The 14,250-nt window shown below is 33.2% G+C and overlaps 1 protein-coding gene across 4 annotated transcripts in view; it reads left to right on the top strand.

Annotated features, from left to right (window-relative positions):
* Positions 1 to 3,466: 3,466 nt before the first annotated feature.
* Positions 3,467 to 14,250, top strand: part of LOC140155525 (uncharacterized) — a 49,633-nt gene continuing 38,849 nt past the window's right edge. For 2 of the 4 annotated variants that reach the window (XM_072178402.1, XM_072178399.1), the window contains exon 1: positions 3,467 to 3,659. The gene's annotated coding sequence lies outside the window, so the exon portion shown is untranslated. The remainder of the gene's footprint in view (positions 3,660 to 14,250) is intronic. The other 2 variants (XM_072178403.1, XM_072178401.1) reach the window with 2 other exon arrangements.

Here is a 14,250-nt window from a genome sequence, read left to right as displayed (position 1 = left end):
ACGTTCTTCCTTTGGGTAAAAATGTTTTTAACCTGGTTTCACTTAAAGTTTCGACATTATGATGATAATATTTTTACATAGGATTAATGTGTTATGTAAAACAAATAATCTACATTAGAAATAAATCATTTTGATCCGACGTAACAAGCATCAGACAAATAATTCTATTGCACATTTCATTTGCATGGTATTGTGAATTAATAAAAGCATTCAACTCGTGTTTAACAGAATAACATCAACTGAATATTTGAGTTTTAATTTTGACTAAACTTAAACATTATTGTCATCTAGCAGTAATGTTTTAACATTAAAAGTACTTAATAGATTCGAATCATGCAATTTTGCCGAATACCAATTCTTTGCTCTGAAGAAAATTAGTTAAAAATGAGTAAATGAATGCACAGTCTTGTAGAATTAGAACTGCTCAGTGACGATCTGATTGGTTGAAGTGCAATTAATTTAAAATTGTACTAGTGTTTGTTATTGTTTCACACTTACCTTCAAATGTTGATGAATTGTGTGACGAAAATATTCCTTGGTGATCATTCCAAAAAGATTTTTTGCGTTGCATGATAACAGCACATTTCAATTTAATAATAATAATAATTACAATACTACTACTGCTTAACACTAATAATAATAATAATAATAATAATAATAATAATAATAATAATAATAATAATAATAATAATAATAATAATTATAATATAATAACACTAATAATAATAATAATAATAATAATAATAATAATAATAATAATAATAATAATAATAATAATAATAATAATAATAATAATACTAATAATACTACTACTACTAATAATAATAATAATTCAATCAAAAGCGCTGTATTGCACCACAACCACCAAATAACTTGTTATAATCGTAGGACAACCCTTTGCGCTAATTTTGAACCAACCATTAAACTTCAGAGTAGGGGTGGGTTGGTAAAGCCCGACACTGTAACCTGTCCCCAGATGCTAACTGTAAATAATTGGGGAGGGTAGGGGCGGGTTATTCACTAGACAATGTTCCATTTCATGCAAGAATAATTTAAATTTTCAATATAAAAATATAAAACCACAAATAATAATCAAACCACTCAAATGTGATCAGAGTAATTTTTTGATTTCAGATTTGATTTACAAATTTGAAATTAGTGAACAACAGGTCAACAAACGAAATGACCTCACAGCGGTCAAGTCAAATCAATAGCTCTCCACGTTTATGACAATGCTCTTAATCCCTCGTGTAAACAAAAGTAAGTGAGCAGTGAATGGGAATTTGAATTAATCAATTATACTAGCAGTCATACAGTGGGCGATAATTCTCAATTTTCAACATGCACATTTAAAAATAAATATGTCGACTGCCAGAAAATAATTATTCGAACTATATAATGCTCCCAGGAAACACAAAATGTTTTCGACATCATTCGCAAAAGGTTAGAAAAGGTTGCAAGAAAACGTTTAAATGTCGGATTACAAAAAGGGTATATAAAGGGTATAAAACATATCGTTATTTAAGTGTTGACAAAATATTTGACACAAAATGTTGCAGAAAATATTTTTCAATAACATTTTGAAAACATTAAAAAATATGTTTGTAAGTGTGTTTTCATACAGAACGTTTCAAAACGTTTTCATGACCTTTATATAACCCGAAATTTAATGTTATTAAAACGTTCTTACCAAAAGCGAAAGCCCAAAATATAGCCTGTTTAAAATGTGGAATGTTATAATATGGGTGACTTTTTGATGACAAAGGGGAAGATAGCAATCGCAGACTAGTTGGGGTCATTTGAGGTCAGAAGCAATGAGATAAATGAATCAGTATAGATGTGTCCATTGATTGGCCAAACCATTTTGTGTTTAAACTGACTTTTTATTGACGTGTTACACTATGGCCTGATTAATTTTAATGTTACTCTTGTAAACATATTCCATGTTTTATGGACTTGAAAAGTGGCCTTTTATAGTTAAAAATAGTTCTTTCGTTTCATGTTAAAGCAAAATTTCTTTATTTTATCTGGAATTTCAGAATTTCACAAGGGCGTACTCACATTATGTCGTTATTTGTCATAGCAACATCATTTTGGAGAATGCTGGTAGCACTACTTACTGTGATATCACTGGGTAGATGAAATAACGAGACCCATATGATCCTGTGTCATATACTGGGGTAACCAAAAAGGTGGTTTTGTTACATTTTGATGTGCAGCTTGGACTTCAAAACAGTTTCGCTTGAGTATACCTTCACTTAGAAGATTCAATTAGGTCTTAAATTGAGGCTAATTTATTCTATATTACTTATGTTTTTATCCTGTTTTAAAATAATTTTTAATTATTTTCTTATGATGTTTGGCATGAAATGTGCCAAGGGTGGTTGAGGATTAGGGGGAGGGATTCGTATCGTAAATTTGATCTAAAACCCCCATTAAAAAATTGAATCTAGTAAAAAAATGTCTAAATGAACTCCCAGACATCTAAACCAAGTAAATAAATACAGAAGGTCATTTAAAAGACTAATACTTGCTCAGAATGATTGTAAATGTGGAAAAAAGAGGTGGGGTTAAATCCCCACCTACTTTGTGATTGTTTTTGTCTGCACTCTCTCATTTTTTAACCGATTTCCATAAAAAAGGTGTCAAATTGCTCAGGAGGATGAACCACTTCAAATGAGACGTGTGGGTAAAATATTTGAAACATTTCATTTTTTACTATGTAACACAAAGGTACCCCAGGTTGGGCCACAGGACCATTATACAAATAAATATGCAAATCTCTTTGTATGTTTGAAATAAATGCTCTGTGTGCTGGCCATATGCTTCAACATTGAAAGTCCCAAAATTTGAGCAAGAGCTATCTTAAGAACCACTGAACCAAAACTAGACTTGTTTGTACTCATTTTAATGCACTGTTTAAGTTGATTTCAAATATGGTCATGAAAATGTTTGAATTTAAATAATGAAACTTGTCGCCTGCAGTCGACACCCGCGTTGAAAGAGTTAAATTAATTTACAAAATGTACCTCAGTAGAAAAAGGATTAATCAAGACAGAAAACATAATTATTTGTAAATTTGTTCATTTATCAATCTCTTATTTATATATATATATAATTTCATTGCGTTACAACACCAACTTGTATCTGCTCTTGCCAGAAATATTTTGAATATTTTTATTTTCTGGTTGAAAATTAAAGGAGTAACGTTGATGAAGTAGGGCGAAAGCAATAATCATGTCAGCATTTAAGCTGCTCACATTGCACTTTATTCCCGAATTGCATACATTAATCATCAAAATATTACTTTCATTTATTCTGGATTACGTCTGAGCTTTTTACGTAATAATTGATATTACATATTTGATGTAACTTCCGGTCTAACTTTGACGGAGGGCGGTGATTTCTAGCGATAACATGCGCAAAACGTGCAACTCATAACAAGCAATTGCGCGCTTACCACTGCCAATATAGCACTTAAAAGTGTATAAATAACCAAAAAGAGTCAGTCAACACGCTGTAGTGTTAATACGAACGAACTATCTTCGCTGGGCGGGTTGATTTTTGTTTTATCTTGCCACCGTGATTTGCTGCAACTGGAATCAAAGCGGATAGAAGGGGCTTTTTTGTACCTACACCACCCTTTACACACACATTAGGTAAGTGGCCGACTTATTTCATACAATCTAATTGTAATTTATGTGTGCTTGTTTTAAAGAAATTAAGCCATGAGGGGTGAAAACTGGAGTAGCCATTGAGCCGATTTAATCTTCACTCTCAAAGGTATAGAATCTCGTTGATGCAGGTCAGCGATCCCTTTTCATTTTTCTTAGAACAGTTACATTTTTGCATGGATCGACATAATTATGTATTTGTTACTTATTTTGATTTCGAATTCAAATTGCAATATTAGAGCTTATTGAAACTAATCGTCAAAAGTGGCGTCATTTATCGAGATTTGTGTTTTTAATATAAACGTCGGATCATGTTAATTGTTTTTGTTGTTTTTAATATCAAGTAAAACGTGATCATTAATTAATCGTTTTTACATTTAGCGGATTTAAGAAAACTGGACCAAGAATTAAGGTCAAAGTACTTCACACGTAGACGAAACGTTTAGATCATTAATTGATTTTAATTGACTACCATATAGCTTATAGCGTGTTCTGAAATATCACTTTGTTTATTCAAATCATATCATACTTCGGTCTCTGTCTTTGTACTTTTGAACAATATTAATAGATAACCATGCTTAATAGCACATACACAATCGTAATACCTAAACAGTGGAAGCTCTCATTAGTTTCAAGATGCTTTATATATAAATAACTGAGCGACCTGGATTTGGAGAGCAATACTGATTAATCAGAAATCATTAGCAAACATGAGGAAAATAAGAATTGCAATGTATGAATTAATATTAGAACGGTTAAATTAAAGGCCCATTCAGTGATTTGCTCATCCGGACGATCGTAAAAATCATCAAAATTCAGATTTTGGTACCTTTGTCATTGTCATAGAATGCTAACATAGCCTGCGAGTGGTTCAGCTGAAAGTTGTGTATTTAAGACAAAATAAGACATTTTACACGAATCTGTAATTTAGATACTGACAGTGTTTTCTGTCACTTGCTATGCTGAAAGTAAGTTTGAGGTATGTAATGAAAGTACTGGCATGTCATCTCACAAAAAGAAAAAAAGATGTCTTAATCAAGTCTATCAAAGATGAGATCAATGAAACCTGGATCAACCAACTTAAAGATCTTGTTGTCCAGGGTGACATGTTGCGCGTTTCCATCCTTGAAAAGGCAGATCATATTTGGAAGTCTTTCATTTTAATATGCCTAAAGGTGTCATGAAATTCATGGTCAACTCTTTTCTGGACACCCTCCCAACAAAAAAATAACCTCAGCCGTTGGGGCAAAAAATTGTCCACAAACTGTAATTTATGTTTTAAAAAGAAACTCTTCACCATGTTTTAAACCACTGCCAGATTATGCTCGAACAAGGCAGGTATACTTGGCGCCATGACTCTGTCCTTCGTATCATCCATGACACTCTTCAGGAAATAGCTGCCCCATCATGGACCTTCTATTGTGACCTAGCTGGTACAACCAAAGTTGCGGGGACCACTATCCCTCCTGATATTTTGGCAACTCAACAGAGACCAGACCTGGTCCTCGTCAACCGCGACTCAAAAAAGATCATCGTCTTCGAACTAACTATTCCGTTCGAACAAAACATCAGAAATTCTCACGACCGCAAGGTAAACAAATACTCAAGTTTGATCATGGATCTTCAGGGACAGAGTTATGACGCCAAGTTATTTTGTATTGAAATTGGCAGCAGAGGCCTCATTACTGACGACAATAAGTGCAATATTCAAAACATTTTCACCTCTGTTTCATTGGGTAATAAACCCCACAAAATACTGTGCAAGAAATTTCAAGCCAACCTCAGTAAACGTGCAATACTGGCTTCATATGCAATCTTTTACTCCAAATATGACCAGGACTGGTCAATCTCCTAGGTGCTTTTGTAATCTGTACATATCTTGAAATGTTTATTGTTTTTAATATATTTTGTTTACTGTCTTTCATCCATTTTACTCCTGCAGAGATATGGCAACTGAATTCTTTCTGATGCCATACTCTTGTCTGGATTTGTATGTCTACTTTTCGATCTGTTTTGATGTAATTGTATATAATAAAGATTGAAATGAATAAATAAATATATAAATTAGCTACATGTATTTGAATGGAGCTTCAACTTGGTCAGTACTGCTATTTTCTTCGTTTTTTTTCTCCAAATTTGTCATTTTAAAAATACCAAATGACAATTTGAATGACTTATCCTTCACTTTTAAGTAATTTATAAACAATTTAAATTTTGTCACACGTTCGCTGGGATCACTGAATGGGGTCTTTAATATACAATATACAATTTTAATTGACTAGGCACACATAGCTTATACGTGTTCTGAATGTCATTTTTGTTTATTCGTATCATACTTCGGTCTCTGTCTTTGTATTTTAAACAATATTAATAGATAATCATTCTTAATAGTATACAGACACAATGGTAAATACATACCTAATTGAAAGAAAATAAGAATTGCCTTGAATAAAAACGGTTAAATCAATATATCGGGTGATTATATCAATATATTACTAGGATCGCAAAAGAAAGGCACTTCTAGTTTGTAACGAAATGAGCCATCACTTAACATCTTCAGCTTTTTGGCAGTCAATTAGTCAGTATCAATTAGTTGTTACTGCGACAGCGATGATATCTGAATTTGAATTAACACATGTAGTTTGAAACATTAGTGCACAAAAACACAGAAAACTATCGTTTAAAACACGGATATTACAAGCAACGCATTGTACAAACATAAAAAATAAAAACGTTGTTAAATTCTGTTCAATATACATTCTGACGTGATGCAGATCAATATAAACAACATCTATACAGAAACGTAAAAACGATTTTATAGTGTAACTGTAGTCAAAGCCACTATTTTCATCATTTATGTATTGTTTTTTGAAGACACTACAGAAAATCAACTATTACCAGGGCATTATATAGTCGAAATTCCCTGATAGTCGCGACTATGACTAGAATCGACTTGTTAGTGCAACATAATTATTATGCAACACTTACCTCCAATAAACACTAAATGTGAACGTACACCGCGAATGAGCCGTAAAGTCCGACCGGTCAATTTTGTTTTATTTTTTGTTTAGAAAATATATATCATAAGCTTTAAAATGGTATATCATTTAACTTCAAACGACATCCAGAAGCGGGGTTATGGTTTGTTGAACTTTGCTCAGCAAAATGGTATACCTTTTCTGTTCTAAATGTGTCTCTTTTCCAACATTACTGGTAATAAATATCAAACAGTCATAATTGGCGGTAATTTCAATTCATCCTCAAGTCAACGAGGTTCAGGAATATACAATACTTTAAACCCACCACTTGAACAGGATTTAGCTTAAGCAAACAAAGAATAGAGATATTTGAGAATTCTATAGACATAGGTAGTAGCTTATCTTCAACAATAGGATTATTGATTGGTTTAAAATGTATTTGACTAGCGCTATCAAAATGAGATACACGACGCGTAGCATTACCTTATACTCTAACTTAGAATACAATAATAGGACATTTACGGCTCATTCGCGGTGTACATAGGTACATAACACACAGAATTATCAGTAACAAATAATAGTGGTATTTGTAAATATTATAATATTTTTCAGGTATTATTCATATGATATCAGGTTGGATTTTGCCAACATAACTTCCGACATTTTAAGTCCTGTAACCCATCGTATGTTCAAATTCATCGTAACTACTCAATAGGATTTTATATTAGAGTTACGACTGACGATGCGTCGTAAATATTAGTGGAATCCACCCAAGGAGTCGTAGGCAGTGTCAACTCCTTTACAAAAAATTTACCATTTGTGCCCAACCCTTCAAACTACTTGTAACTTCTGCGTGCGTAGGAGTAAAAGTATTAAACAAATATTCATATTACAAAATATGTGTTACTTGTTTTGCTTGTCAATTGTAAGGATTGCTGTGTGCCTTAGCCTCTCAACATAACAAAAATCGTAGCTATACACCACTACAATAAAAATCGTACCATATTGCAAGATTTACAGTTGTATTGTTTCAAAAAAATCTTGAATTAATTTATATTTATTGTAATTCAGTTAAATCCAAAATTTAAAAGTCGAAATGTTCACTTGAAAGTGGCGTTATTACATTTAAAGAATTCAAAAGTGTTATCTGAACCATTATGGTTGATTATAATTGAAAAAAAGATATTATTTAGGTGAGAGTATGGCTGTATTAAAAATCTACTTGCGATATTAAAATTGTTAAAGCGCTTATTGCCTTTCAGTCTAAACCAAAATAAAATCGTGGAAAACTCACTTGGAAATCAAATAATTACATTACTGACCTTCCAAATAAATACACAGTATTTACTTTGTTAAAGCCTTTACAATTTAAATCTTAAATTTTAATGTGCTTATAATTCTTTTCCAAATATTATAAATATTATTAGAAACAACGGGTAAGTTTTCTATAGTAGAAGACCCAAACAGAGCAGGGCTCGGACATTTTGGCCGCCCTTTACAATAAGTTAAACATTCAGGGTAAAAGACAATCAAAATACATATCAGAACATATTATATTTGAAATCTATATATTTTATATAAAGTGCCAATGTTTGCGTGCTTTGCGCGAATTTGTGTACCATATTTCAATATGGCAAAAAAATGCACCCGTCAAGCGCATTGTATCATAAACTTATTTTGTAGCCAAAAGGTGTTGGATTCATTATACTTCAAGAAACAATTTCGGACCTCATCCCCTCAATGGCAATAAGAAATCTACGCCAATGGTCACTGTCTCTTTATTTCTTGACCGGTTTCAACGAATGAAGTCTTAAATCTGAGTTAAAAGATGGAGCTTTTGACTGTGGTTCTAATCATGACATACATGGTATCCCTGAATCACTGTATTGTCGGAAACTTAATTGTTTGGGTATTTTAACGCCATAACTAAATAAATGGTGTAGTTTATGAATAAATCAGCTATTACATACTTTTTTAAATTTTGACAATAGACCACACCGTCCTTAAACACCCATTAAAATTGTTTATAAATTGCTTAAAAGTGAAGAAGTCATTCAAATTGTCATTTGGTATTTTTGAAATGACAAATTTGCTTTAAAAAAAACTAAGAAGAACTAACAGCAGTACTGACGAAATTGAAGCCCATTCAAATACATGTAGCTAATTTAGATACTGTCAGTATCTAAATTACAGAATCGTGTAAAATGTCTTATTTTGTCTTAAATACACGGCTTTCGGCTGAACCACTCGCAGGTTATGTTAGCACATCTATGAAAATGACGAAGGTACCAAAATCTGAATTTTGATGATTTTTACGATCGTCCGGATGAGCAAATCACTGAATGTGCCTTTAAATTATAAGAATTTTACGACACTCCCTAGTTTAAAAACCTTTCCACGGATTCAAATATCAATCGATGATCTGTATTCGGAGTGCTAATTACGGCGCAACATTAGCGCATGAGGCGTTTAATGTCAATGATAGATAGTTGACTCCGTGGAACGTATTGAAAATGAAATAAATTAGTTAAATTCGTTCCCGACGATACAGTTCTTTCAGAGACACCCTGTGCCTGTCTTTGTTTAAGATATACAATGGTGTAAACTAACGGGTGTCTTAATTATTATGCGGTCTGTATTTCCTAATATTGCAGCTTTGTATGACAGGTTTTGAAGAATATATAGCCCTCCCCCTGCCCAATAAGTTTAAACTGTACTGGTAATCGATCATGCACTGATGGCAATTGAAATAAATTTGTAATACTATTGTTTAATTTGAATAAACACTTGGTATTTGATTCAAAAATAAATCCAAATAAATATTGCTATAAATTCACTCTTTCGGTCTTCTTATCATGTACATGTAAAAGTATGTGCTATCAAAAACAACTTGACCATTAACCCGGATTATACAGTGTCTTAATCTTGGTTATTTTGATATCATTGATCCGTAATATGATGACTCTTTCTGTTCTCGATTACATTTCATAATTATTTATGAACACGAGGAGTTAGTATACAAAAGGCATTATCTGCAATAGCAGCATTAAATAAATTGAGAACTATTATTGTACACATCTAAACATCTGGCAGCTATTGAAGATTGGGCTTTCTTTAACGTAATTCCACTTTTTGACGTCTTGTGCACGAAGGCGCAATCTGCAATGAAAATGGCTCCCAGATGCAATGTTAAATGTGTACACTATAGATAAATCCATTTTCACGCATTCCTACACCTCAATTGAAGCCATAGCTGGGTCCCCCCTTAGGTCTATCCCACCTAAAATGTGAAATGATGTGGCGGGGATATTAAACTGCATTCCATCACCCGTGGTGCACGTAGACAAACGAACGCTGAAAGTTTATAACACAATACAATTTAACATCGATTTTTAAGCGGATTGAATCCCCCCAATTGGGCAGTAACAACACCAGTTTGGTGCAGACGGGACCCTGTAATGGCCGACTGAATTCTGACCGTCAATTGGCTCGTTGGATTCGCCTATATAGTACGGCTAATAAAATATTGTAGTTACTTATTATGCTACGTGTAAATCGTACATTTATGAATACAATGAAGCTTGAATGATATTTACCATGTGTTTACAGTTACAAAATAGCGAGAAACATGATATTATCAATCGCACAATTTGCCTGGTGTCATCCCTCACATATGACAAATGGAAATATCTTCACATACGTAAATATGTTAAACAATGCGACAGAAGTTGCAAGATTTTCTTGTTGCTACCGTTTTTGTTTTATTCGTTTTAGTGTTTGTTTGTTTGTTTTTAAGTTTTTGGGCAACACCTTTTTTCATAACCACTAAAGTTATTTTTTTATTATATACTTGGTCCGGGTACGCGCTGGTGAATTGCGATCGCGTAGAAGTGACAAGGTCGCCTACTACGCGCCGCCGACGACCAATGGGTCAACCGGCTTGTTGTCAAGTGCGTTGATCAGCCAATCAGCGTGATTGTTTATTTCTTCTGTGTCTACGCTTGGCGCACAGCTCGGACCACGGAAGTAATAAAAAATTAACTTTAAGGCATAAGATATTTTTTTTATCTATAGGCTATCAAACTCTCTTCAGATGTATTCGTAATTGCTCAAGTAGGATTCTATGCGATATGGGGTTCTTTTTTGTGAGCCTTTGTGTGCCTTAAGTGGCCTAAAATGATGCTTTACCCAGCAAACATAAAACGTTTTAAACAGGTTATATGTTGGTTTTTTTGGTTTTGGTAAAAACGTTTTATTAACATTAAATGTCGGCTTATATAAAGCAGTCGCGTGTGCAGCACATTGAAAGTGGTGGGGGGGGGGGCAGATTGTTCAGTTCCCTCGAATGGAGTCTGATTAGGCGTGTAAGGTGTAAGAAATGACCGATTTCCCCCGAAAATGACTGATTTCCCCCGAATGACCAACAAAAGTGGGAGCTTTGCGCACATTTAAAGGTCATGAAACGTTCTAAAACGTTCTGTATGAAAACACACTACAAATATATATTTTAAATGTTTTCAAAATGATATTGAAAAATATTTTCTGCAAATATTTTTGCTACATATTTTGTCAACACTTTCATGGTCTTTTCAAAAATAAAAAAATCCATCTAAACCATGTGAATGACCGAACAGATGTAAAAGTGTTTTATAAACGACAAATTCAAACAATAACCTGCTACTTATATTTTTGATTCCGTGCCCATTTTTGAAGAAAAAATGTGTTATTTTCAATAAAAATGCCAGTGAAAGTACATATCGGTCTTCGTCACCACGTAGATATTACGTTAACAATAAATTGTCGAATTCTGGCTCTCGGTTATGTATTAGAATCAACTCAATAATTAACCCCTACCTGAAAAGCCTTTGTATGAATATTAACATCCCGATGGATTAAGTGAATATGGAACACAGATCCCAATAGACTTTGAAATTTTAAATGAGTTTCCAAAACCTATACCAATATTGTTAGCTGGAATATATAGTGATGTCAAGTGCAATGCAAACTAGGAAACCCGGTTCTTGGCTCAGACAAATATAAATAATAAATATTTACTTTGAAATGGAAAAGTACCAAAAATATTGTAAAACAAAGGTTTTGCTAGCTTACTGTGATGAAAGAAATCCATTGTTCACGATTTAATAGAAAAGTTGCTCATTCTTGTGGCCATATAATATTTAAGGGCAAAAAATAACAGAAATCAAAGTTTCTTGACGTGCAAAACTTAACCAAAATCCTCACTTCTATGCTAACGTTGATCATTGTTGATAGTAAAAGCTCTACTTGTTTTGAACCTGTTGACTTACGTGCTCATGCCTGTTTCGCTGAAGAATTTTCGTACGCCACATAACAACTCTTTCAAGAGATTAAAATGCTTTTTCACATTCAATCTAAATTGCAAAGGTATTTTATGAATCAAAAATGGTTGCAGACGTAATAGATGTTCGATAAAGAAATTCTAAAGCCGCTAAGTTACAGATCTTTTTAGGAAGATTAACTCTTATAAATCTTCTCAATTGAACAAGGAAACGGGCTTAACTAGGAGCCGACGACGTAACGGATTGCCAATGCTAGATGTTTTTAGCAAATCAAAAACAATAGAAATAACAAACATATGGAAAGTCATAAACTTTCAAATATTTGAGCGTAGACGAGGATAAGGTTTTTGTATGTGTAACATTAAAAATATTTCTCATAATTAATACTGACACACACACACGGACGTCCTTTTGAATGTTGAAACTTTCCAATTTTAATATAAAAATACGCCTCCGCAAAAGGTGACAAAAAGTACCGGCAGTAAAAAAATGTCAGGTTATTTATATCATATATGTAAGAAAAGAACTTGAAACGGTTTTGTCTGTAAAACCAAATGAATGTTATGCAATAATCAAAAACCTGTGGCTATAGACTGGTAGCCTTTGTGGTAACGTGATCTTATACTAGCCGTCTGCTATTGCTTACATGAATGAATAAAATACATAATAAACCAATATGTTTCGCCACAAACAATACACTCTGCCAAGCTTAGAATGACTATAATCAAGACATGTCCTTTCAATGACAGAAACATTTATTAAGCATTAAACGTAATACACAATGAACTATACGGAAGACAAGTAATCATGGTATAAAAGATGCGTAAGTTTTAATTAACAACACTTCATACGTAACTTCTAGGTTGTATCAAAATGATTGGTACAGGGTATCCCTGAAATAACTGTATCGTCGGGTCGGAAACTGAATGTTTTGGATATTTTAACGCAAGACAAATAACCATGATATAAAGATGCGTAAGTTTTAATTAAGAACACTTCATACGTAACTTCCAGGTTGTATCAAAATGATTGGTACTGGGTGTCTCTGAAATAACTGTATCGTCGGAAACTGAATGTTTTGGATATTTTAACGCATAAACCAAACGTAACTAAACAAATAATGTGGTTGAGGAATATATCAGCTATCGAATATTTTTTGCATTTTGACATTTGACCGCTCCGTTTTTGAAATAAAAGAATTTTACGAAACCACCTCATTTTTAATCCGTTCCACGGAGTCAAATATCTTTCAATGACAATAGACGCCTCATGCGCTGATGATGCGCAGTGATTAGCACTCCGAATACAGATCAACGATTGATATTTGAGTCCGTGGAAAGGTTTAAAGATGAGGGATTTTCGTAAAATTCTTATATTTCACGAACGGTGTGATCAATGGTCAAAATTCGAAAAGTATGTAGTAGCTGATTTATTCCTCAACCACACCAGTTATTTAGTTGTGGCGATAAAATACCCAAACAATTACGTTTCCGGCGACACAGTTCTTTCAGAGACACCCTATACACCGGTTTTGGTAATTTCTGCAATATCGGAGCCTCTTGATATGACAAAATGTATACATTAGTGGCTTTTTACAACATTAAAAAGGTGCGGCGTGCCCAATCGACAGCCTCATCCCCCATTTTCTTCTTCAAAACTAAGATTTTGGTATCAGTAGAATTAGCTCATATTTTTCTCATTACCCGAGTAAAATTTAACGCCAGAGGCATGTTTTGTTTAGATGGTGTGAACAGAAAATGTGGTGAAGTGTATAGGTGCTATCCTATGGGGCCTTAGGTTTTTGCTTTTCATATCAAAACCGTTGGCGTAATACAACTCAATATTTGGAAACATATTGTATGGTAGGCCCCAATGTTTTACATATTTTCCTATATAAATGTTTGACGTTATTTATCAGCCAAAATCGAGATTTCATAAACATTTCAGCTATTACAATACCCTCATTTCTTCTCACATTTCTGATCCGTTCTTACAAAATCAGGAATATTTTACTTTTGGAATTTTTTTGAGCCAAAAGCTCTTCTTACCTGAGAAGTAGAGCAACGTATTTCTTTAAGTACGCAGTGAACAACAATATAAACACATTGATAGTGAGTAGATAATGAAATTTTCTATTTCATTTATTATAATACAAATGTTATGGCAAATTATTAAAAATGTCAATTTTCAATAATTTCCATAAAATTAGTATATATCGCGTTCCTCGTATTCAGAATGCAATTTGGTGTGTCTGTTGTGCTCTCAGGGTCCCACAAAATA

This window comes from Amphiura filiformis, chromosome 6 (assembly GCF_039555335.1).
Source record: "Amphiura filiformis chromosome 6, Afil_fr2py, whole genome shotgun sequence".
Classification (NCBI taxonomy): domain Eukaryota; kingdom Metazoa; phylum Echinodermata; class Ophiuroidea; order Amphilepidida; family Amphiuridae; genus Amphiura; species Amphiura filiformis.
Note: the sequence above shows the minus strand (reverse complement) of the source record. Positions and strands in the feature narration are given on the sequence as shown.